At 36.8% G+C, this 26,879-nt stretch overlaps 1 long non-coding RNA gene and 1 pseudogene across 1 annotated transcript in view; one reads left to right on the top strand and one right to left on the bottom strand.

Annotated features, from left to right (window-relative positions):
- Window positions 1–7,370: 7,370 nt before the first annotated feature.
- LOC123287086 (uncharacterized) overlaps window positions 7,371–26,879 on the bottom strand; it is a 30,178-nt gene continuing 10,669 nt past the window's right edge. The window contains exons 2-4 of the long non-coding RNA XR_011504514.1: window positions 11,921–12,000; window positions 9,722–9,836; window positions 7,371–7,520 (exon numbers count right to left, since the gene is read on the bottom strand). This is a non-coding gene — a long non-coding RNA (uncharacterized lncRNA). The remainder of the gene's footprint in view (window positions 7,521–9,721; window positions 9,837–11,920; window positions 12,001–26,879) is intronic.
- On the top strand, window positions 19,862–21,734 carry LOC106843403 (proteolipid protein 2 pseudogene; annotated as a pseudogene).

Here is a 26,879-nt window from a genome sequence, read left to right as displayed (position 1 = left end):
TCCATAATGAAACTCAAAATATAATAATAATAATAACTGAGTATTTTTTTTGTAATATAGGTCTACTGTACGAAATTCTTTTGGCAGGTCACATTTTTACTTAATTGGGGTTCAAAGTCTGTGTGCCCTATAAACAAATGCATTACAAATGTTTACCTGTAAAAATCATTCTTAGTTCACAAGCCATATGAAAAGGAAGCTGGGTTTGATACACAGGCTGTAGTTTGTCAACCTCTGCACTAGGAAACCGTTTCATGTTTTTGAGAAGGGGAGGTGATCTGAGCATAATGTTGATTACATCAGAAAGAGACAAACCAGAGGCAGTACGGTATAGGCAAGAGAGAATAAGAACCTAAATTAGAATGTCATGAGCTTGAGTGGTCATGCTCGGGAGAGCAGCTGAAGTCAAGCAAGTAAGAATCTTGGGTCAAGGCAAAGTCGAATGGAGCAGCCTTAACTACTCAGATGGATAAACTTTTATAGTAAGGAGAGTGTTTGCTCCCTTTTCTATACCCCCTTGACATGTACGGGGCCTGTTACTTGTATTGGGAAAGGAGTCCAGATACCGTTAGGTGAGTCTTGCCACTGATTGAAAGAGAGTAAGAAAAGCTAAGAGAACCTCCAGAACAGAACATTTGAAAGATGAACTGACTGGACAGGAAGGGAAGCTCTTTGAGCTCTGGTTTCAGGCACTGCAGAGACCCTTGGAAAGGAGGAGAATAACTTCTCTCTGAAGTAGTTTTGTAGCTCCAGGGAGTCATCATATCTTTGCAGTCCATTCTGTTTGGTTTTATAATCTTGTCTACTGGGTCAATCTCTCAGTTATCTAATAGATATCCTAACAATCAATAGCTTTTAATGCCACATTACATAAATACTGTATCACGTGAAGCTTCTTTCCAAAAAGTGGAAATTATGTGCTGTTGAGGTTTCGTCTTGAACCTGAACCTTGTTTACCTAAGATCCAAGTGAATATGTGGCACTTTTCAAGGAACAGTGTCCAGGCTATAGAAGTTTGTTTACATGGAGGGCCAAGGATCCTGCTTGGACAGTCAGTGTTGGGGGAGAGGGATGGTTTTGAATAGGCAGTGCCTGTCGATTAAATTGTTCCCAGCCAAGTTCCCACAGATTTATGCTTGAGTCTTAGGGTCCTTGGGAGACAATGAAGGAAGAGCTAAAGCTGAGTTGAGAGATTTAAGAACCCTAGAAATTAGTGATTTCATCAGTAACAGGAGACTTGCTCTTGACACAGATCTTGATACCCTTGGCTCAGGTATTTACCACCTTTGGGTAGATGTTGGCAGTGGGACACTTGCATGACCCTGAAAGTGAGTGCCTCCTGAAATTTTACACCTAGGCACCCTACTCCCAGCCCTGGTTAGCAGTCATGGACAGCAGTGATGGCAATTTTGGTGACAACTTGATGCTAGTAGGAGAAAAAAAAATAGTGAGTTTCATAGGAAGCCATCATGTGTAGTCTTTGAAACACTCATAAAAAGACAGTTACTCCATGACCACATCTAGGACAAATCTTGGGGTGCCCTCAGAACAATATGCGCTGTTATCTCACATCATTTGTGGCACATGGTGGGCTAAAAATATAACAATGACTCAAACAATCATATACATTTTATTACATATGAAGACTTAGGTGTTGTATGGATATATAAATTCCCCTTCCACAAATCACAGTGTGTTTGGTATATTATAGTCCTCCTGGAAAGCTACAGAGAAGTTGTGGCCATGCAGTTATGTTATTTCCCAATAATAATGAAAGAAACAAGTATATTTCTTAAGGAAGGGGTATAGTGCTAGTAGTCAGGAGAAGAGCAAATAGCAGTGGCCTGCTGCCCTGGAAACAGCCTGGTGTCCTAGCAACAAGAACATTCATTTGTCTGGCCTGTCCTGGAGTTCTGTCAACACAGGTGAAGGGCTTACCTACAGAGCTTAAGTAATAGCCTTTCTGTTCCAGAGTAAAGCTAGGTCCGTATATGTAAACTTGGAAGTGGAGGAGAAAACAAATCATTCTGCCGAGCGGTCAGTGGTTTGGAAGCTAAAAGGACAGCAATGTAAGAGCTAAGTTTATTCACATCTACTCTTCATCTAGATGGGTTAAAGATAAGTTTCTTTCTTTAATTGTTGGCTCTCCTAAACGAAGGATAAAAAATGTGGTGGAAGTGGCCAATGCCATGACCGATGGCTCTGCTCCCCCTGCCGCCTTTGGGTTAATAAGTGCAGTATTTTCCCCTAACTTCACTTGACATATGTCTCTGTTTTAAGACACAAAGACTAGGGGAAAAGGAAAGGCATATCTTGGTAGTGATTTGAAAGTGGTAGCTTCCCTTTTTCCTCATATTTTAGTTGTAATCCATAAAATCTGTGAGAACAGTTGAGATTTTTGCTCTGGAAAATGTTCAGAATATCTCATGAGACCCATAGGAAATCTCAAATGATTGGAACTGGCTATTACATAGCATACAGGGCATATTTTCTGAGGCCAGAGCAGAAACTTGATAGGATTTATACCCTGCCCTCTACCCTCTTTTTTAAAAAAAACCCTTCCTTTCTCTATTTCTCCGTTTTTCCATTTTTTCACATTTATTTAATATGTGCCAGGAATTATTCTAAGCCTCCTGAATCATCATTGCTTTCCCTACAATTCCAGAGATTTACGAAAATAGTAGGTACCACACAAGCAAATACTGACTTTCAACAGTGATGAGTTCAATATTAGATCAGATATGTCCTCAGAGAGCTAGATGAATTGGGAACCTCAGTGTTGCTGTTTGGGGGAACTAGTTTTTCAATGCTTAGTCAGTATTTTAAAAAAACTAACAGGGAGGTGCCGGCCCCATGGCATAGTGGTCAAGTTTGCATGCTTTGCTTCAGTGGCCCAGGGTTTGCAGAATTGGATCCTGGGTGCAGACCCAGCACCACTCATTGAGCCATGCTGCGGCAGCATCCCACATAAAATAGAGGAAGATTGGCACGGATGTTAGCTCAGCAACAGTCCTCCTCAAGCAAAGAGAGGAAAATTAGCAACAGATTTTAGCTCAGAGCCGATTTTCCTCACCAAAACAAACAAACAAACAGAAAACTAACAAGGAGCATTTACGTCAGCATCGTGGTAGAGTGAACTCTTCCCTTAGTCTCCCCCACCCCGCCCAAGATACAATGAAAAGGACATTCATAAACCAACAGAGAACATTCACACAGCACAATAGATGTCTGAGAGATCCACACAGCCATATGTCTGAAGGTGGGGGTGTTGGAACCCGAGGGGAGGCAGTGGAAGGAGGTAAGGAGATCTCCTCTCGTTCCCTGAGCAACAGTGATCTAGGGCACAGGACCTTGTGCAGTGGCCAGAGTGTGACTCTCAGAGGAGAACGTTCCTCCATGGGAACATTCTTCCTCTCAGAGTTGACTCCCAACCTGCGGGAACACTCCACACCAAGGCAGCTAAGCAATTGGTGGGCATCCACACCAAGCTAAGCAGCCCAAGTCGGCAGACAGCAAGTGCAGAGCAGGGCCCCAAGGGATTGTGCACATGAAAGAAATCTCCCCTCTCCCCCTCCTACCTTGTACACCAACTTGGCCAGTCAGCCAGAACAGGGATCCCTGCCAGAGCACCTGCACATACATGTGTAAAGCAGCATAGGCCAGCAGGCAAAGGTAGACAGTCCCTATAGGCACAGCTCCCCAAGGACAGGTATGTCAGCCAGGGATCACAGAGGGCTCAGAAGACACAGCTCCTGCCCCGTCACCCAGTGGTGGCAGGTGGAATCTGCGACCAGATACTACCACTATGCAACAGCAAAAGTCTACCCCATCAAATAGCATGAGAAGGTATATTAATGCTCCAGACCAGAAGGAAAATGATAAGTGCCCAGAAATCAATCCCGAAGTCACAGGAATTTAGAATCTAAATGACAGAGAATTCAAAATAGCTATTATAAAGAAACTCAATGAGTTGCAAGAAAACTGACAGTTTAATGATCTCAGGAATAAAATTAATGAACACAGGGAATTCTTCACAAAAGATTGAAACTATTAAAAAAAATCGGAAATGTTGGAGATGAAAAACATAATGAATGAGATAAAGGATAACCTGGAATCCTTAGAAAATAGAGCTGATATTATAAAGGACAGAATCAGTAATTTAGAGGAGAGAAATATAGAAATGCTGCAGATGGAGGAAAGAGAACTAAGACTAAAAAGAAATGAAGAAATTCTCTGAGAAATATTCAACTCAGGTAATGCAACATAAAGATAATAGGTATTCCAGAGGGAGGAGAGATGGAAAAAGGAACAGAGAGCTTGTTCAAAGAAATAATACCTGAGAATTCCCTAAACCTGCAGAAGGAGCTGGAATTACATGTAAATGAAGCTAGCAGAACTCCTAATTACATCAAGGTAAAAAGACCTTCTTCAAGGCATATAGTAGTAGAACTGGCAAAAGTCAATGACAAAGAAAAAATATTAAGGGCAACAAGGCAGAAGAAAATAACCTGCAAAAGGAATCCCTATCAGGCTTTCAATGGATTTATCAACAGAAACCTTACGGGCTAGGAGAGAGTGGAATGACATATTCAAAATTCTGAAAGACAAAAACTTTCAGCCAAGAATTCTCTATCCAGTAAAACTATCCTTCAGATATGATGGAGAAATAAAACTTTCCCAGATAAACAAAAGCTGAGGGAATTCATCACCACAAGAGCCCCCTCTACAAGAAATGATCAAGAAGGACCTCATACCTGAGGAGAAAAAAAAGGGTTTACAAAGTCTTAAGCAAGGAGACAAATAGAGAAAATCAGAAAATTTCAGCTCTCTATCAGAACAGATTAGCAAACAATTATAACAGCAAAGATAAAGGGAAGGAAAGCATCAAAAATAACAACAATCACAAGGGAAATACAGAACAACCAGAAAATGAATGATAAAAAGGCAGCATTAAGCCCTCATATATCAATAAAAACTCTAAGTGTAAGTGGACTGAATTCTTTAATCAAAAGACACAGAATGACTGGATGGATTAAAAAACAAGACCCAACAACATGCTGCCTCCAGGAAACATATCTCAACTCTAAAGACAAACACAGGCTCAGAGTGAAGGGAGAGAAGACAATACTCCAAGCTAATGGCAAACAAAAGAAAGCAGGTGTTGCCATACTTAAATATTTAAGACAAAGTAGACTTCAAGATAAAACAGGCAGTGAGAGACAAAGAGGGGCAGTATATAATGATAAAAGGGACACTCCACCAAAAGGACATAACACTTATAAATATATATGCACCTAAAACAGGAACACCAAAGTACATAAAGCAACTATTAACAGACCTAAAAGGAGATATTAACAGCAACACAATAACAGTAGGGGACCTCAACACCCCACTTACATCAATGGATAGATCATCCAGACAGAAAGTCAACAAGGAAATAGTGGAATTAAATAAAAAGCTACACCAGATGGACTTAATAGATACATATAGAACATTCTGTCCAAAAACCAGAATACACATTCTTCTCAAGTGCACATGGAACATTCTCAAGGGTAGACCATATGTTGGGAAACAAGGCGAGGCTCAATAAATATAAGAAGATTGAAATCATATCAAGCATCTTTTTTGACCGTAATGCTATGAAACTAGAAATCAACTATAAGAAAAAAAGCTGGGAAACTGACAAATATGTGGAGACTAAACAACATGGTACTGAACAACTAACGAATCACTAAATAAATTAAAGGAGAAATAAAAAATATCTGGAGTCAAATGAAAATGAAAATACACCATACCAACTCATATGAGATGCAGCAAAAGCAGTCCTAAGAGGGAAATGCATAGCAATACAGGCCCACCTTAACAAACGAGAAAAATCTCAAGTAAGCAATCTTAAACTACATCCAACAGAATTAGAAAAAGAAGAACAAACAAAGCCCAAAGTCAGCAGAAGGAGAGAAATCATAAAAAGTAGAACAGAAATAAATGAAAGTGAAACCAAAATACAGTAGAAAGGATCAATGAAACTAACAGTTGGTTCTTTGAGAAGGTAAATAAAATTGACAAACCCTTAGCCAGACTCACTAATAAAAAGAGAAGTCTCAATAAATAAAATTAGAAATGAAAGAGGAGAAATTACAACAGATACCAAAAAAATACAAAGGACTATAATAGAATTCTATGAAAAGGCATATGACAACAAATTGGACAATCTAAAAGAAATGGATAAATTCTTAGACTCATACAACCTCCCAAAACTGAAGCAAGAAGAAATAGAGAATCTAAATAGACCAATCACAAATAAAGAGGTTGAAACAGTAATCAAAAACCTCCCAAATAATAAAGGTCCAGGACCAGTGGCTTCTCTGGAGAATTCTACCAAACATTCAAAGAAGATTTAATACCTATCCTTCTCAAACTACTCCAAAAAATTGAAGAAGATGGAACACTTCTTAACTCATTCTATGAGGCAAACATCACACTGATCCCAAAGCCAGACAAGGACAACACAAAGAAGGAAAATTACAGACCATTATCACTGATGAACATAGATGCGAGAATCCACAGCAAAATATTGGCAAACCGAATACAGCAATATATTACAATCAAGTGGGATTTATACCAGGGATTTAGAGGTGGTTCAACATCCACAAATCAATCAATGAGATACACCACATTAACAAAATGAGGAATAAAAACCACAAGATCATCTCAACAGATGCAGGGAAAGCATTTGACATGATACAACATCCATTTATGATAAAAACTCTCAATTAAATGGGTACAGAAGGAAAGTACCTCAACATAATAAAGGCCATATGTGACAAATCCACAGCCAACATCATACTCAATGGGGAAAGACTGAAAGTAATCCCTCTGAGAACAGGAACAAAACTAGTGTGCCCACTCTTGCCACTCTTATTCAGTATAGTACTGGAGTTTTTGGCCAGAACAATTAGGCAAGAAAAAGAAATAAAAGGAATCCAAATTGGCAAGGAAGAAGTAAAACTCTCACTGTTAGCAGACAGCATGATTTTATATATAGAAAACTGTAAAGAATGAATTGTATTATGTTTCAGCTGATTACATTTAATTAACCAGTAAAAGGAAAGCGCAAACAGATGAGAGAACTTTTTGGAGTATGATTGACAAGCAAAAAACAAATGATGCTGAGTTGATGGTATGAGGCAAGTTTCAGCAGAGCATAAGCAGAAAAAAGGAAACAGTCACAGATAAAGCCAATAAATGTAAAGGCAGAGAGTCTTGAAGAAGATAATGAAAGAAAATTTTTGTTAGAAGTGCATGTAGAGAAAGTTATATGTGTGTATGTTGTTGATAGCTTAAATAAACACCCAAATATATTTTATTTTAAGCAATGCCTTTAATTAAATGTAAACAGTAAATTCAGTAATGTCAACTTCTATTTTAGTAACATGTTTAAAGCAGATTACAAATCTCCTAGTAACGATGTAGCCACAGTTCTTCTTGAAAAAAAAATTGTTTCTCCTCAGCAGTTGGTTCTGAAAGACAATGTATTTGTAGAAAAAAATTTAACACCAAAGAGGTATTATTTTATTAGCAAAGTATGTGGATTTTTCTTACAGTATGCTCATTGAAATGCGTTTAATTTTTCAAAGGAGAGTTCTACACAGGGTTCAACAAAAAGTTTAACAAAAGTTTTAAAGCCTTGTTAAAGATTTCCTAAGAGTTCTCATCTCACTTGCTTTCATTTAACTTCTGCTTCTCTGTGGTCACTACTCCTGCGCAAGAAGCAATTTTGCAAGCATTTATATGGCTGTGAGCCATGTATGAGTCAATTAGATTGCCTATTTTTTAAAATCTCTCTAACAGTTTATAAAACAGACTAACCCCTTCTCTCACACTGCATCAGGCCTGGATTCTTCCCTTTTGAGGAAGAATACGTTAGACCAAAAAAAAAAAAAGCATCTCAGTGAGATCATGGCAGAAAGTTACTACCAAACTCTTCTCCCTCTCCTCCTGAGAATGATAGACAAACTCCTCCTGAGATCTATTTGAAACACACCTGCAATGCTCAGAAAACAGCAATTCTTTAGTGGCAAGATCCAACAGATTCTTTCATCCGTAACACCCCCTCCCCCAGCCCCTTATTCTTCCAGATTTGCGTGTGTTAGATTGACTAAGCCATGTTGCTTATCGAAATTGCAAATAACTTCCTATGAGAAAACCACTTTCCATGAATACAGGTCACTATAGATAGAAGAGGAAGTCAGCAATATGAAACATAATTTTTTCAAAATCACTCTAGGCCAAGATTTAATAAGCTAAATATAATGGACTAATAAAAAGAGTAGCATGGATAATACAAAAACAGGAGGTAGAAAAAATGTTTTTAATTGCCTTTGGGGGCAGCAGACTTGCCTTCCTTCCTCTTTTCTTCCTTCCTTCCTTCTGTCCTTCATTCCTATGTGCTGATGAAGCTAATATTAGCATTAGTTCATATTCCCTGAGCACAGGGCAGTTGCCAAGGGCACTAGGGATGAGAAGTGGCCTAACAGAGTGTTGAAAAAATTCAACCTGGAATTTCTGCTTCATGTCTTTGCGTCATAAGAACTACTTGGCCTGCCTTTATAAGATAATTAGATGCTATTTTATTCTACATACACTTTATGTATTTAGTAATACAGCAATTGATGTTGGCCCTTAGCTGTCTAGGAGCAGGGATTGGACTGCTTTTTGCTTATTGCTACAGCCCAAGAATCTACCAGAGCATAACATAGAATAGGCACTCAATAAATATTGAGGGATAAAGTGACTTTGGTTTACTTTTTCTCAATATTTACAAATGCAAATAAATAAATAAAACAGCATTGAAATAGCCATGCTAAAACTATTTGCACTCACCCAAACACATCACGTTCTCTACATCTCCCTGTTTTTTGACCCATTGTTTACTCAGTGTAGAATTTCTTTTAACCAGCCTTTTGCCTTATAGATTCCTACTTAGGCTTCAAGTTTCAGATGAAGGAATAACACTCCTGTGATGCTTGGGCAGACTTCTCTGTTTTGTGATGTTTCTTCCTACACACAGTACACAGCATCTTGTACATACTGCTCTCTTATGGCACTGTGATTGCTTATTTGCCTAAAAGGATGCCCCCTCCCTAGGCTATGAATTCATTAATGGTAGGAAACATATCTTTTCACCATTGTAGCCCCAATCCTAGCATAGGTCTAATTTTTTTTGGGATTTAGGCGATGTCAATTGAATGAAAACCATTTCCTTTCACATCCCAACAGGAAAGTCAGACACCTAATCAAGCAATTGGGATATAACATGATGCATCTTAGGGTAGAAATATGATACAATAAGACTCATAGGAGCACAAAGGAGTGAATAGTTATTTCTCCCTGGATGTTGTGATTAGGCTGTATAGAGGAGATAACGTTTGACATGTCATTGGGATGATAAAAAGGAGTCCACCAAGTGGATAATCTAGAAGAGAGAACTCTATAAGCAAAGATATTAATATATAAAAGTACACAGTGTGGCACTGGAATTTTGCTTTTAGCCAAGATGGAGTAACAGGAACTGAATTTATTCTCTCACCTGATCCAACTGGAAAACCGGACAAAATATATGAAATGATGGTTTCAAGATATTATGCAGAAGTAGCAAAGGACAGGGATGGATGCAAGATGGGAAACAAGTAAGATGGGCCCCGTGATTGTCCCAACTTACCTAGAGAGAGCTTCCTGGCCGTGGTTCAGGGAGAAGGAACCCAGGCAGGGCCCACTGGTGTCCCTGAGTTGAGGAGATGGAATTGGGAGTCTCAGCAGGCCCGGGTGCCTATTGTCTACAAAGAAAAGTACTAGATCTACAAAGAGAAAGAACTCCAGAGACCTTAAAAGATCACCTGGAGTCTTCAGCTGAATATTGATTAACACGTACCCATAAAGAAACTACCTGAGGCTGGGGAAAGAATAACCAAAAGGATTAAAAGGAATAATTCCTGGAGTTAATCCATGGATGGAAATGGTTTTTGTTCCCATAGCTAGAGTGGAAAACCTCATCATTTACAGAATATAGGACAGAAAGTTTTGCCTCAGTAGTGGGACGAAGTTAGCCCTAGACTCAAAGCTGCTCTAGTTCCACCTAACGAAGCACAAAAGCAAGAATGTGCATTAGTTTTCTATTGCTGTGTAACAAACTGGTACAAATTTAGGAGTTTAAAGCAACACCGAACTTATCTCACAGTTTCTGTGGGTTAGGAGTCCAGGTACAGTTTAGCTGGTTCCTCTGCTCAGGGCCTCACCAGGCTGAAATGAGGTGGGGTGTTGGCTGGGGCTATGATTCTCATCTGAGGCCGGGGGGTCCTCTTCTAAGACCATTCAGGTTGTTGGCAGAATTCACTTCCTTGCAGTTATATGACAGAGATCCCTGTTTTCTTGCTAGCTGTTGATCTGGGACCACTTTTAGGTCCCAGAGGGCCCTATAGGCAATAGACCAGTGGGAGTATGGTCTCTAATGCTTCATCTTGTTTTAAACGTTCCTCTGATTTGGTCAGGCCCACTCAGGATGATGTCTCACTCCCTGATGTGGTTCTAAATGTATGTAGAGGAAATATTTAAGACAATTATATTAAAAACAGGGATGGGTAAAGGGATATGAGACAAACATGGTTTCTACACTTTATTTAGACTAATAATTGTCAACACCAGTAAACTGTGATAAGTTGAACATATATAAAATGTAATACTTAGAGCAATCACTAAAAAAGCTATACAAAGAGAGCTATGCAAACATACAACAGATCATAACAATGGAATTGTAAAAAATGCTCACATAACCCATTGGAAAGCAGGAAAAAGAACACAGAGAAGCAAAAAAGGGAGAGAATAAACACAAAGCAAAAAATAAAATGGCACATTTAAGTCCTAAAATAACAATAATTACATTAAATGTAAATGGTCTAAAGCCCATGAAAACTTACTATAAAGCTGAAATAATTAAGACAGTTTGGTATTGGTGGAAGAATAGACAAATAGATCAATGGAACAAAATAGAGAGCCCAGAAATAGACTCCCATAAATACAGTCAACTGATCTTTGACAAAGGAGCAAAAGCAATATAATGGAGCAATAGTTTTTTCAACAAATGATACTGGAATAAGTGTATGTCCACATGCAAAAAAATGAATCTGGGGGGCTGGCCCCGTGGCTGAGTGGTTAAGTTCGCGCGCTCCAGTGCAGGCGGCCCAGTGTTTCGTTGGTTCGAATCCTGGGCGCAGACATGGCACTGCTCATCAAACCACGCTGAGGCAGCGTCCCACATGCCACAACTAGAAGGACCCACAACGAAATATACAACTATGTACCGGGGGGCTTTGGGGAGAACAAGGAGAAAAATAAAATCTTTAAAAAAAAAAAAATGAATCCGGACACAGACCTTACACTCTTCACAAAAATTAAGTCAAAATGGATCACAGACCTCAATGTAAAATGCAAACTAGAAAACTGCTGGAAGATAACAAGGAGAAAACCCATGATCATGGATATGGTGATGACTTTTTAGATTTGACACCAAAGACATGATCCATGAAATGAATAATTGATAAGTTGGACTTCATTAAGATTAAAAATTTCTACCCTGAGAGAGACAATGTCAACAGAATGAGCAGACGTGTCACAGAACAGTTGAAATATTTGCACATATTTTGCAAAATATCTGATAAAAGACTGTTATTCAAAATATACAAAGAACACTTAAAACTAAACAATAAGAAAATGGACAATCAGATTAAAAAATGGGCAAAAGACCTTAACAGACACCTCACCAAAAAAGATATACAGATGGCAAATAAGCGTATGAAAAGATGCTCAATATCATATGTCCTTAGGGAATTGAAAATTAAAGAAACAATGAGATACCACTACATACCTGTTAGAAAGGCCAAAATCTGGAACACTGACAACACCAAATGCTGGTGAGGATGTGGAGCAACAGGAACTCATTCATTGCTGGTGGGAATGTAAAATGATCAGCCACTTTGGAAGACAGTTTGGAAGTTTCTTACAAAACTAAACATACTCTTAACATATAATCCAGCAATCACACTCCTTGGTATTTACCCAAAGGAGTTGAACACTTATGTCCACATGAAAACCTTCACGTAGATGTTTATGGCAGCTTTATTCATAATTTCCAAAACTTGGAAGCAACCAATATGTCCTTCAGTGGGTGAGTAGATAAACTGTGGTATACTCAGACAATGGAATATTATTTAGCACTAAAAAGAAATGAGCTCTCAAGCCACGGAAAGACATGAAGGATACTGAAGTGCATATTACTAGATGAAAGGAGCCAATTTGAAAAGGCTACATCCTGTATGATTCCAACTCTATGACATTTAGGAAAAGGCAAAACAATGGAGACAGTAAAATATCAGTGGTTGTCAAGAGTTATGGGGGAGAGAGGGATGAATCGGCAAAGCACAGAGGATTGTTAGGGCAGTGAAGCTATTCTGTATGACACTGTAATGGTGGATACATATAATTATACATTTGTCCAAACCCATAGAATGTACAACAGCAAGAGTGAACCTTAAGGTAAACTATGGACTTTAGGTGATAATGGTGTGTCAATGTTGGTTCACCGATTGTAACAAACATATCACTTAGGTGCAGGATGTTGACAGTGGGGAAGTCTCTGAGTATCAGGGGCAGGGATGTATGGCCGCTTCCTGTACTTTCCACTCAACTTTGCTGTGAACCTAAAACTGTCCTGAAAAATAAAGTCTATTAATTTTTTTTCAAAAACGTATTTAAAACTGCTATTTGTGAGTTATTTAGTATGTTTTACAGCATGTTGAAACTTAATTTCTTAGCCACTCAGAGATGGTTTGGAATTTCACTTTTTTTTTCATACTTTTATAATGTTAGATGATAACACAGTACTATCAAAAGATCAGATAACAATATTCCTTCAAGGAGACAAAAGAACTGTAAGAACATAAGTATACTTAGGAGATGCACAATGTGACTATACACACCATATGTTTTATATAAATCTTTGATCTCTTATACTAGATACTAGAGAAAGGAAAGTTTTCCCAGCTTCCTCCTGGAATACAAGTGAAAATAGTACAGGGTCTTTACTTGTGTATTAAGACAGATACACACAAATACATATAAACACATGCAAATTCACAGACTATGAAGTCAGAGACCTTGTTTGAAATTATGTTTCTGTAGTATACTAGCTTCCTGACATGTATTAATTAATTTATATTCTGAGGCTCAATGTCTTTATCTGTAAAACAGAGATATGTCAGAGATTTATGATAAATTATAATGAGATAATCAGATAAAATTCTAGAACATGCAAGGCACATAGTAAGGGTTTAATAAGCACTGATAAATATAAATATTCATTAAAATTATAAATATTAGCTTTAATTATTACATTCATCCAACACCTTTCTCTGACATTTTATTCCATATAATTTATAGAATTTAAAATAAATATCTTAGTGAAATATGTATATTTGTCTCAACTATGAAAAACTACAAAAAGTGTGTTTAATTAAAAGTTTTAATCTTTTGGAATGCTTTGATTTAAAAATCTGGTCATTAGATTTTAATAGTGAGAAACTGAATATGAAGTGAACAATACACTTATAAATGATTGTCTTTTTCTCTTTCACGAATGCCAGTTCTTAGTCATCATGAATGCATTCTCCCTCTCCCACTTCCCTGTTCAGTGAAAAATGCATAAAACTCAAGTTTATTTAGAGTACAAGCAATTGAGATAATCAAATAATTGAAAATTTTCTATACTTTATATTTGCAAAGGAAATCTCAATCAAAACAAATTCCAAAAAGGCAAGTGATTTGGAGAAATTGAGTTTTTTTCAATTGTCCAGGTTATGCTTTCCACAGTCTTTCCTATAGCTTCCATGAACAGTCATGTTCATGTCAATACATGATGTTCAAAAAGATGATGTGGAAAAACACTAAAATCTTTAAATTATTCTGAATAATGTAAAAACATTCAGTATAATTTGTGCTAAATAAATTATGTAAAGTATAATTTATTGTACTTTATTTTTGTCAACCTACATATTTCAAAAAATACATATACTATATGTGCAGAGATTCTGAAACTATTCTTTGCATAGACTAAAGAGCTGGATTACACGGTAAGACTATATTCCAACTAGCCTTATCTGAAACAGAAGATATATATCTTGAGCTGTAGTGATGATTGAATATGAATTCTGAGAACTTGAATACTGGTATTGAGGGGCAATATATTTTAGAAACATCTGAGGAAAGATTTTTAGCTTTTCAAATTTAGTCTTTAAAAACTAAGATGTACCATGTATATTCATGGAAATATTTTGTATTCTTAAAATACCTTTAAATGCACATGACTTCATTGAAAATAATGTGGGTAGATTGAATCATCTTGCTGAAAATAGAAAGCAGAGGAATTTATATAAAGGATAAAGGACTTTTAAAAAATAATTTGCTCGCAATATATATAAGTCAAATCATTATGCCGTACACCTTAAACTTATACAGTGCTGTATGTCAATTATATCTTAATGAAACTGAAAGAAAAAATTTTTGCTGAAATGCCAACTGCTTCTCTTCATAAAGTAAAGAAGGAATCTGAAAGAAATATAAGCTAAATGAAAGTATCTTTTCCAATTAAGACTAAATTAATAAGGAGATAAATCTTATTGGTGCATATAAAAAGCAATATTAATAACTAACGTTTACTTAGAGTTTTACAGCTTACTAAATTATTTCTTATCAATTGTATATCTTACTTACTTCTCACAACAACCATCTGAGGGAGGCATTATCATAATCATCATATTCCAGATGAGAAATTTGAGACTCAGAAAGGATATTCCCCATTTTCATCATTTAACTTTTCTGCCAAATCACAACAAAAATAATTTTCCATTTCTTTAGGCAGTAAGAGCTGTTTTCTGGTTTGTAGTTTTTTTGGGTTTTTTTAAGTCTCATGGGAAAAAGCAGTCATGAATAGGTGGCAAGGGATACTGTTTCCTCCACCATTGACACAGCAAGCTATGATGGCTCATACTGTCTTGTTAGGACTAAAAACAACCTAACAAAATTCTCCACTATTCTGAGATCCAGAAATAGATATCAAGTCGATCCTGTCTCCCTCAGGAATTTAGGCTGGCATTTAGGGAGTGGGAGTGTGTGTACTGTGGTATTAGGGGTCACTCTGATGCTCAGCCCCACTGATGTTTACTAGAATATTAGTTTTGGGGAAGTATGGGACAAGAAAACAGGCTAGAGGTCCCAAAATGTAAGAAAAAGCACAACAGAGGGGTCCACACAGGATTTCAAATTTCATTCAATCTACTATTTCAACTAACCACCATAGAAGGCTTTCTCTTTTGCTAATGTGAGATTGCCTTGTATTTGAAGGGCATACGTTTCAGTCACTACCCAGCTCTCAACTTGTTCTGTAAGCCAAATAATTCTGTTTTTAGAAACATGTCAACTACTTTAGTTTTCTGACAAAATTAGATTAAGATATGTGACTGGGGAGTGTGAGATGAAATACTTCCAGTTCATGAATCCAGAGAACTTATATTGAAGAAGATTTGGAAAAAGAAGTATTAGCATGGATAAAGAGAGGCATTACATAATTAAAAATGGGTAACTCACGAAAAGATGTAACAACCCTAAATGTATGGGCACCTAACAATACGGCTTCAAAATATATGATGCACAAACTAATAAAACTAAAGGGAAAATCCACAGTTATATATGGACACATCAACACTTGTTTCTCAGAAATCGATAGAATGATTTAATAAAAAATCAATAGGGTATAAGAGAACAATACTATCAACCAACTTGACCATATTTACATTTATAGAATATTCCACCATCAGCAGAATACATAAGTTTTTCAAACGTACGTGGAACATTTACCAAGATAGATCACAGTCTGGACCATAAAACAAGTCTTAACAAATTTAAAGAATTAAAAACATACATAGAATAGCGAATTCACAGAGACAGGAAGTAGAATAGAACTTACAAGAGACCGAGGGGAAGGGAGAGTTATTATTTAATGGATGCAGAGTTTCTATTTGGGATGATGAAAAGCTTCTAGAAATATATAGTGGTGATAGTTACACAACATTGTGAATGTACTTAACACCGAATTGCACACTTAAAAACGTTTAAAAATGCAGGGGAAGGGGAGTAAGGCATGGGCACAGGGAGTGAAGGGGAGCACTTATGTGGTGACGGACAAGAAATAGGTACAAGTGAAATCTCACATTGATGTAAACTATTATGAACTCAATTTAAAAAAAAGTGGATGAAATGAGAAAGAGTTGTCAAGTTATTAAGTTAAGCAACAGAAGAAGTAAAATTAATAATACAACTATCAAACATTGGAAAAGAACGAGATGATTGTAGCGTAAGAAGGCTAAATACTCATTTTTAAAAGTGGAAAGTCAATAGATATTATCTAAAGTTGATAAATCAAGAAATAGAGGTAAAAGTCTATTATTTAGAGCAGCGGTCCCAAATCTTTTTGATCATACAACCCTCTCAGGAAAATATTTCAGAACACAAATCCCTAACATTTATACTTTTACTTATTTATATTCTATGTAAACTTACGACTATACTAATCTATTATATGTATATGGTAACTTACACAAAAATACAAAATAAAAGTATACAAGAATTTAAAAAAATGTTTAAAATGTAGGGGCAGGCTTGTGATTGGTGATTAAGTGTGGTGCACTCTGCTTTGGTGGCCCAGGTTTGCAGGTTCAGATCCCAGGCACAGACCTGTGCCACTCATCAACCATGCTGTTGCAGCGACCCACATATAAAGTGGAGGAACATTGGCACTAATGTTAGCTCAGGGCTAATCTTCGTCAGGAAAAAAAAATGTTTAAAATGTAAATTTTATGTTATATATATTTTAAAACAATAGAAGAAACCAGTTGGTACACCCCCCCCCCCACACACACACATAGTATATTATCTGACCAGGACAGAATTAAACAAGAAAACAATAGAAAGATATCAGGAAAAGTCTCAAATATTTAGAAATTAAACAACACACTTCTAAGTAAACCATATGCCAAAGAGGCAATTTCAAGGGAAATTACAAAATATTTTGAACTGAATGAAAACACAACATATAAAAATTTGTGGAACGTAGTCAGTACTTAGAGGAAAATTTACAAAACTGAATGCTTAGATTAGAAAAGAACAAAGATTTAAAATCAATAACCTAAGCTTTCAGCTTAAGAATCTAGAAAAAGAGGAGCAAATTAAATGCAAAGCAAATAAAGGAAGGAAATAATAAAGATAAGAATGAAAATCAATAAATTTGAGAACAGAAAAATAATAGAGAAAACAACGAAACCAAAAGCTGATTCCTTGAAAAGACGAGTAGTATTTATAAATCTCTAGCCAAACTAACCAAGAAAAAAGACTATGCAAACTACTAACATTAGGAATGAAAGGGGTCCATTGCTAGAGACACCACAAACATAACAAGGACAATAGGGGCATATGATGAAAAAATTGATTCCCAGAGATACAATAACTTAGATAAAATAGAACAATTCTTGTGATGAAAGACACAAATTAACAAAGCTCCCCCAAGAAGAAATGGATAATCTGAATATCTTCTAAAGAAACTGAACTTATGGCTTAAAACTTCTGACAAAGAAAACTCTAGGATTCACTAATGAATTATATCAAACACTTAAAGATATTATAACAATTCTACACAAACTCTACCAGAAAATGGTAGAAGGAACTCATTGTGTGAGTCTAGTGTTACCATGAGAGTGAAACAAACAAAAAAGAGAAAGAAAAAGAAGAGAGAAAAAAGAAAGAAAGAGAATGTAAATATAGACACAGAAAAACCTTTAAAATTTTTATTAAGTTGAAACCAACAATATAGAGAAAGGGTAATATTTTATGGTAAGTTGAGTGTTTATCCAAGGAATGGAATGTTGGTTTAACATTTAACAATCTATGTAATTTACCATAGTATCAGAATAAAAAAGAAAAACCACACAATCATTTCAACAGATGCAGGAAAAACATCCATATTTGAATTTTTTAAAAGTTTATCAAACAAAGAATAGAAAGAAACTTCCCCATTTTAATAGAGGGCACCTGTAACTAACATAATGGTGAAAGACTGAATGTTTTCCCCTATGATCAGATACAAGGAAAGGATGTCCACTCTCATTGCTTCTATCCAACACGGTACTGGAGGGCCAAACCAGTGCGATAAGACAAGAAAAAAAAATAAGATAAATACAGATTGAAAAGAAAGAAGTCTGTCTCTATTGGTTGACAATAAGTGGAAAACCCCAAAGAATACATAAAACAGCTATTGGGACTAATAATTTAAGAAAGTCACAGGATTCAAGATCAGTATACAAACATCAATTGTCCTTCTATAAACTAGAAAAAACTGTTAGAAACTAAAATATGAAAAGAATAGCATAAAACAATAGCATAAAAATGAAATAATTAGGTATAATCTAACAACATAAGTGATAAAAATTATAAATTATTGATGTAAGAAGTAAAAGACCCAAATAAATGGAGAGTATACTGTGTTTATGCATTGGAAAGCTTAATATTATTAGGATGTCAGTTCTCCCCAAGTTGATCAATAGATTGAATGTAATCTCAATCAAAATCTCAGCAAAGTGTTTTGTAGAAATTAGCAAGATGATTCTAAAATTTACATGGATAAACAAAGGCCAAAACAACCTTGAAATATACTACTTACACTACTTGATTAAAACTTATTATAAAGCTACAGTTATCAAGATAGTGTAGTACCAGTAAAAAAACAAACATATAGATCAATTGAATAGAATACTGAGTCCAGAAATAAACTCATACAAAATTAGTCAATTGATTTTTGACAAAAATGCCAAAGACATTCAATGGTGAAAGGATAGTTTTTCAGCAACTGATCAAACAATTTGACATCCATATGCAAAACTAAAAAAGAACTATCTTTCTATTGTTGACTTATAATATAATTTTATTATGGTCCATTAACATACTTTGTATGATTTGTGTGTGTGTGAGGAAGATTGTCCCTGAGCTAACATCTGTGCCAATCTTCCTCTATTTTGTATGTGGGTTGCTGCCACAGCATGGCTTGATGAGCAATGTGTAGGTGCACGTCCGGGATCTGAACCTGGGAACCCAGGGCCACCAAAGCAGAGAACACTGAATTTAACCACTACAGCACTGGGCCAGCCCCAACTTTGTATGATTTGAATTTAAATTAGTCAAGGTTTGCTTTTGCTTCATGTATTTTATTTAAAGCCTTGTTATTAGGTGCATACCCATTTAGGATTGTTGTGTCTTCTTGGTAAAGTGACCATTTTATAAATCTGTAATGTCCTTTTTTATCCTGAATAATATTGCTTGTTCAGAAGTCTATTTTCTCTGATATTAAAATAGCCACTCCAGGTTCTTTTTGATTGTTGTTTGCATGGTACATCTTTTTCCATCCTTTTACTTTTAACCTATCTAAGTCTTTATATTTAAACTAGGTTTCTTAAGACCAGTATGTAGAATTTTTTTTTAATCCAATATGACTACTTTGGTCTTTTAATTGGTGTGTTTAGACAATTCACATTTAATGTAATTATTGGTGGTGTTGGATTTAGGTCTATTATTTTACTATGTGTTTTCTGTTTATTCTGTCTGCTTTTTTGTTCCCCTGTCCCCCTTTTCTTGTCTTCTTTTGGACAGTTTGAATAGTTTTCGTATTCTACTCTATTTTTTCTGTTGCTTTACCTCATGGAGCTTATTATAGTATCTGCTTTAAAGTCTTTGTCTTATAATGTCTATTCAACATCTGTGTCATCTCGGGGTTGGCATCGGTCGTCTTTTCCCTTGAGAATTGGTCGCATTTTCCTGGTCCTTTGCTTATCAAGTAATTTTGGATTGTATTCTGGACTTTTTGAATATTAAATTATGCAGATATGAATCTGTTAAAATTCTCTAAGGGATGTTATTCTTTATTATTATTATTAATATCATTATTACTGTTTTAGCAGGTGATCAACCTGCTTCAGACTGCAAGTTTGTAAAATCGCTTTCTAGACGTCAGGCAAGACAGCTGGGTGTGCAGTGTCCTGGGACCCTTGAGCAAGCCAGCAGATCCTCTGTGTCCCCAGGGACTCCAGCCCACACCATGGCGGATTCCGAGCTTCGCTCGGCCCCCGGCTGCTGCGTCCACTACACCAACTTCTTGCGCAGCCAAAAGGGAATTCTCCTGTTTGCTGAGATTATATTTTGCCTGATGATTGTGATCTGCTTCAGTGTCTCAGCACCAAAATACTCCAGCCTGTCGGTGGTGGAGCTGATCCTTGCTGTTTTCTTTTTTGTCATCTACACGTGTGACCTGCACCCCAAGATACGATTCATCAACTGGCCTTGGAGTGATTTCCTCCGAACCTTCATAGCAGCGATCCTCTATCTGACCACCTCCATTATTGTCCTTGTTCAGAGAGGACACCGCTCCAAAATCACCGCAGGGGCACTGGGCTTAGTTGCCACGTGCCTCTTTGGCTATGATGCCTATGTCACCTTACCCTGGGAGAAATAAAGACATATAGTAGCCTCTACTGAACTGCAGATGGCCCGGTGTAGGTGAACTCTCTTCATTTCTCTCTGCAACCTGTAAATAACTCCTCCATCGAATTAATCCCTCTCGGGCCCTACAACACTCCCAGCCAACTCCCAGCCCCTTTTGAGGTAAATCTGCCTTTCTCGGGAGAATTTGTCTTCCAGCCGGCCATTCAACCCTCCTGGGTGTGGCCACGTTTGTGGGTGTGCCTAGGTCCCCCTTCCTTCTGCAGCATCCAAAAGGAGACGCCAGTTTCGCCTGGACTATGCCCCTACTTAAGCCACAAACTGAAGGAGGAAAGTGCGTCAGATTTCAGACTTCAGGTCCCGGGTTATGACCCACTCCCAATCACCTCCCCAGTGTAGGGGCTGGGTCTGTGGAGGGATAAATACGTAATCGACAGGTATTAGAAAGGCAAAAAAAATCATTTTCTGTGGGCAGTGGTTCCAATCTTAGTTCAGTTTCCAAACCTTGTTGATACTGCTTTAGGTCTGTTCAACACATGCTTCTCCAAGAGGTTAGTCTGAGCCCTGGTTGGTCATTTAAATCATAGTTCTAGGCTCGAAACGTTTGCTGTGCTGCCTTGAGTCTGTCCCTTGCGTCTGCAGCTCAGGGGGAAACTGGGGGCTTGAACAGTTTCTTACACAGTATTGAGGCATCCTCTTCTCTAGCTTACTTCTCTCCAGGATTCCTCCTACACTCTCTGCCCCACAGAGTCCCCTTTTCTCAGTTCTGTGCAGAAAGATTAGGTTTATTCTACAGTTTTAACTGCCCATATCACTGCTGCTGAGCAGCTCTGCACTTGAGATCTGCCCTTGGGGCAAAGCCACAGGAGAAAATAGGGTGAAAAGTGGAAAACTCATTCTCAAATGTGTTCATCCTTCAAGTTTTGACCCACTCCACAATCTGCCTGATTCTGTTTAATTTTAAGAGTCCTCAGGGGGCTGGCCCCATGGCATAGTGGTTAAGTTCAGTGCACTCCACCTCGGTGGCCAAGGGTTCACAGGTTCGGATCCCAGGTGTGGACCTAGACCACTCATCAGCCATGCTGTGGTGGTGACCCACATATAAAGTGGAGGAAGATTGGCACAGATGGTAGCTCAGGGCTACTCTTCCTCAAGCAAAAAAAGAGGAGGATTGGCATCAGATGTTAGCTCAGAGCTAATCTTCCTCAGCAAAAAAAAAAAAAAAAAAAGTCCTCAGGTAATTGTTTTTGCATATTTTGTCCAGAGTTTTTAGTTGTAATCAGCAGGAGAGATAGGCTGCAGTGGATGTACTCTATCTAGGTCAGAATTGGAATCCATATCCTGATGTTTGATGTAAGAAAAAAATTTTCTAAGGATTTTGGTACAGATCTATAAAATTAATATAGTGGAAGAGTGAGGCCTTGGAGATTACACAGTCCAATGGAACTCCCTCAGTAGTTTCCTGGGATAGGAATGGCGTAAGAGTGCTAAGTATAGACAGTACCAATCAAGTGTATTCTTAAAATAACTGACCCAAGTCAGAACTCAAGCATGCTAGTTATGCTGTGATGTCTTGATGCCCCTTCTCATACTCTTCTTCAGTGGGTAGCCTTGTACAAACATCCTTTATTGATGTCTAGGATGGTGATTTAGAAATTATGCTACCCTGAGCTCTAGGCATTCCTAGGAGCCCTTTCAGGGTCAAAAGTAGTGGGGAGTGTGTGGACTCTCTGTTCCTACTTCCTCCTTCAATTAGAGCAGCCTACTTTTATCTGCTTTTCACATTGGACTGTGTCATAAGATGTCACAACAATTAAGATTTAAAAAACAAACAAACAAAAAATCATAGAAAGCCACCAGTTTACAGTAAAGAGCCTGGGATTCCTCAGCAGTAACCATGTGTGATGGTGCTTTCCCACTCTTCTCCTTTGATGCTTATAAAATAGCTGAGACACTCTAGATAGGAAGTACTGAGGACTTTTCAAGGATTGCCTAGGGCACTAGGGAAGATTGAGAGCGGTAACCATGTTTCTGTGCCCCTAATTTAAAGTGTTTGTCTAAATACTGGAAAATGCAACATTAGCTGTCATCAGTTTCTGTGCTTTATTCCCTCACTGTCAGAGCAAACCAGCTTCGGCTGATGACTTAAAGTTATCAGACCAAGATGATACTGACTTGTTTTACCCCTTTGGAGAATATTTGCTTTTTATGAGGCTCCTGAGAACGGCAAGTACTTAACACAAAGAAGGTGTTTTTATACTTGCATTTAAGGTATCAGGCTAACAGGGGAAGAGACTCTTCCTTGTGTGTCTCATAACACTTAGCTTATATAGAATAAGTTAAACAATCTTGGACCCACACTTTAGGGTTAGGATGATGTTGAGTAATAATAGCACTTAATAGTTCTTCTCTCAATCTTCTGTTAAATATTCATGAAGCAGTAAAAAAAAAGATGAAAATACACAACGACCTCCAAAATAAAAGAAGATGACTCAATCATCAAGGAGATTTCTGAAAGTATTTCTACTATTAAATTTTTCAATAGTGGCAGATTAAGAAACAGAATTGATATCTGAGGCATACAGCATCTTTTGAATCAGGAAAGCATGGCTGGAAATCAGGTAGAAAGAACTCTGTGTCCTACCTCCCCTTGATTCCGCTCACTGACTGCACATAGTTTGGGAACACAGAGCTTCACTAATGAGAAAGCTAGGCAGCTGTGGCCTTCACTGTGTGGAAAACAGATTTCTGAACAGTCAGAGTGCCCCTCCCGTCATTAACAGCCTTTCTTAACCAGTTTAGTGTCTACAATCCCCCATACACAATAAGGCTGGGATAAAGAGAATGGAGACCTTGGGATATGGAGTCCTCACAAAGGCAAAGAAGTTCAGGTGAGGTAGAGGGAGAGGAACCCTAAAAGTCGTGAAAGCTTGGAGAGTGTTAAGTTGTCGTGCACTAAATGTCATTAAAGAAGGTGAATACAGTTAAATTCTCTAGCTTAAACATCTTCTTTCTAATAGAGAATCAAGAAGTTATTCTATTTCATTTCAAAGGAACTACACAAGATAAATGCCTGTTAAGCAATAAAAACTGGAAGGCCTGTGCGTGTCAAATCAGAGTATCAGAGAAGGAGAATCCACCAACACCTAAGTTAGAGGGTGAGGGAACTAATCGCAAAACTCTGCACCTTCGATAGTTTTCAAACTCTGGGCCTAGATATTTTTCTCCCAACTTAAAGTTGAGAAAATAGGGGAAGAAAAGTGAGACGTATGGAATAAATTTCTGCAGTATAAGATAAGAAAAATAATCTCCCTAAGAACTTAAAAGTCTTCATCGAATATTGACTATAGGGAGAAATTTTAGACAGACTGTTTTTAAAAAATTTATACGTCCATTGATGGATGAATAAGTGAACAGAATGTGGTATATACATACAATGGAATATTATTTAGCCTTAAAAAAAGAATGAAAATCTTAACGTGCTACAGTATGGATGAACTTGCAGACATTATGCTAAGTGAAATAAGCCAGACACAAAAGGACAAATATTGTATGATTCCACTTATATGAGGTACCTAAAATAGCCAAATTCATAAAGACAAAAAGTAGAGTAGTGGTTGCCAGGGGCTAGGGGGAGGGGGAATGGGAAGTTGATGTCTAGTGGGTACAGAATTTCAGTTTGGGAAGATGGAAAGTTCTAGAGATGAATGGCGGTGATGCACAGCAATGTAAGTATACTTAATGCAACTGAACTGTACACTTAAAAATGGTTAAAATGGTGAATTTTATGCTATATGTATTTCACCACAATAAAAAATGCAAAAAAAGTCTATAAAAACCAAAGAAGTCAGTCGCAAAAAAGAGCATACTATATGATTCCATTTCTATGAAATTCTAAAACAGGTAGAACTAATCTATGGTGATAGAAATCAGAATATTGATTAACTTTGGTGAAGGATTTACAGGGAGAGGGAATGAGGAGGTATTTGATAGTGTTGAAAGTGTTCTATGGTTGATTTGGGAAGTGTTCATATGGGTGTATACATATGTAAAATTCCATTGAGTTGTACACTTAAGATTTGTGCATTTTACTAGATATGTTATATCTTTAAAAAAATCCTTGCCTATGAAACACAAATAGGCTATTAAAAAGAGAGAGCAAGCTGAGCCAGCCCTGAAGGCCTAGCAGTTAAAGTTCAGTGCTCTCACCACTTCAATGGCCCAGGCTCAGTTCTTGGTGTGAAATCACACCATTTGTCTGTCAGTTGCCATGTTGTGGTGGCAGCTCACATAGAAGAACTAGAATATATAACTGTGTACTGGGGCTTTGGGGAGGGAAAAAAAAAAAGATAACTAAAACTCATCCTGGAAAGTCTAAGAAAAAAAAGAGCAGGCTAATTTGTAGTAACTCAAATAGTAACTCCATTTTGGAGGCAGAATATAGCAGACTTCTCAGTGCAGAAAATTAAATCTGTATTTCAGAAGACAAACTTGAGAAGCTTTCTCAGAATGTAGAAGAAAAGAACAAAGAGAATTAAAGAGAGACGAGAAGGACAAAGATGAGGTCCTAAGTATTGCTAATAGATGCTCCAAAAGAAGAAAATAAGATAAATGGGGCATATGCAATAAACTAAATATGAAAAGAAAATTTTACTGAGGTGAAAAAAGACCTGAGTCTTTGAAAGAGTTCCTTCTTCCTGAAAAAAGTTATGATAAGAGATCCACCCCTAGGATTATCTCAGTGAAGTTTTTGATTTTCAGAAATACCAAAGAATCCTATGAGGGTTAAGGAAGAAAATGTTGCCCATAAAGTAGCAAAACACAGGTTGATCTTTTGCTTTCCTCAGAAGTGTTAAGTCTAAAAAAGAAAATGGAGTAAGTTTAATGAATTTCTAGGGCAAAAATTTGTGAACCAAAAAACCATCTATCCATGTTGTCATTGATGTGTGATGATAACAGATATTCTTAGAGATATGCTAGATCTCACCTAAGTATTCTTCATTTTAAAATTAGTTTTACTTTAGACCACTCAAAAATGAGTCAAAATTAAAACTCAAGAAAACTGGTTCTCTACAAGGACTAGAGGTGAATGTATAAATTAAAACATGCAGAAATAAATCTAAATGTTAGTTATAATTTAGTTACAAACCTAAAAATATTGTAAACTTTGAAGAAAAAGATTATAGTGTTTTTAAAAAAAGAAAGATAAAATTGGAAATGGCAAATGTGCTCAGTTTCTCATCCAAAGAGAAAATTTGAAAAGTTATATTTTTAAATTTATAATCATAAAAATGTATTCAATATTCTTTACGTTTAAAGGAAACTATTGGTAGAGTAAAAACAAGAAGGCTTTATTTCAAAATCCAAATCATTGAAGAGATAAAAAGAAAAATAAGCTCAAGATTATATAGCAAAATATAGAAAGCAAAGACAATGACTAAGTAGAAATTTTTAAAAAGAAAGAACAAAAACCATGGTACCTATGAGCCCTTCCTGAAAAAAAATTATTGAATGAAGAAATCATTTAAAAAAAAGAAGAATTAAAATAAATAACTCAGAGGGACTTATGCACAAAAGTATTCACTGCAGTGTTCTTTTTAGTAATAGCAAAAGATTGTAATTAACTTGAATGTCCATTGATAGGGTACTGGTTAAATAAATTGTTGTGCATGCAAAAAAGTGAACTACTCTGTGGCTGTTAAAAAGATTGAGACAGTTCTGTATTTACTGATATGGAAGAATTTTTAAGATGTATTTTATAACAGGGAAAAAAAGCATGGTTGAGAAAAATTTATATACAAAATATGAATGATTGTTCACCTATGGAAAGAATGCAAGAAACTGAACAAACTTTGCCTTTTACGTAAGGAACTAAGTGGCTTGTAGACAGAGGCGGGAGGAATAATTACTTTGCATTGTATACCATATTATATCTTTTGGATTTATGTGTCATATGCACATATTAACTGTTCAAAAAATAATGATGTTAAACTTACAGAATATAGATTGAAACGAGATACTTCTCGACTTCTGTCAGTACATAAATTCACTGTATGCATATGATGCTGAAGTTGCTATATTTGGTTTATGTGCAGGGAGAAGTAGAAAATGTCAATTTATGGACACAGGAAAAAGAGTAAAGTAGACCCACAAGAAGCAGAGATGAGACCCATTGAGGCCTGGAAACACTGAGAGAGTACCCTTGGTTCATCAGAGCTTCTCAACTCCTGGTT

The sequence above is a fragment of the Equus asinus genome, chromosome 7, assembly GCF_041296235.1.
Source record: "Equus asinus isolate D_3611 breed Donkey chromosome 7, EquAss-T2T_v2, whole genome shotgun sequence".
In the NCBI taxonomy this organism is placed as follows: domain Eukaryota; kingdom Metazoa; phylum Chordata; class Mammalia; order Perissodactyla; family Equidae; genus Equus; species Equus asinus.
This window is presented reverse-complemented; position numbering and strand designations above follow the sequence as displayed.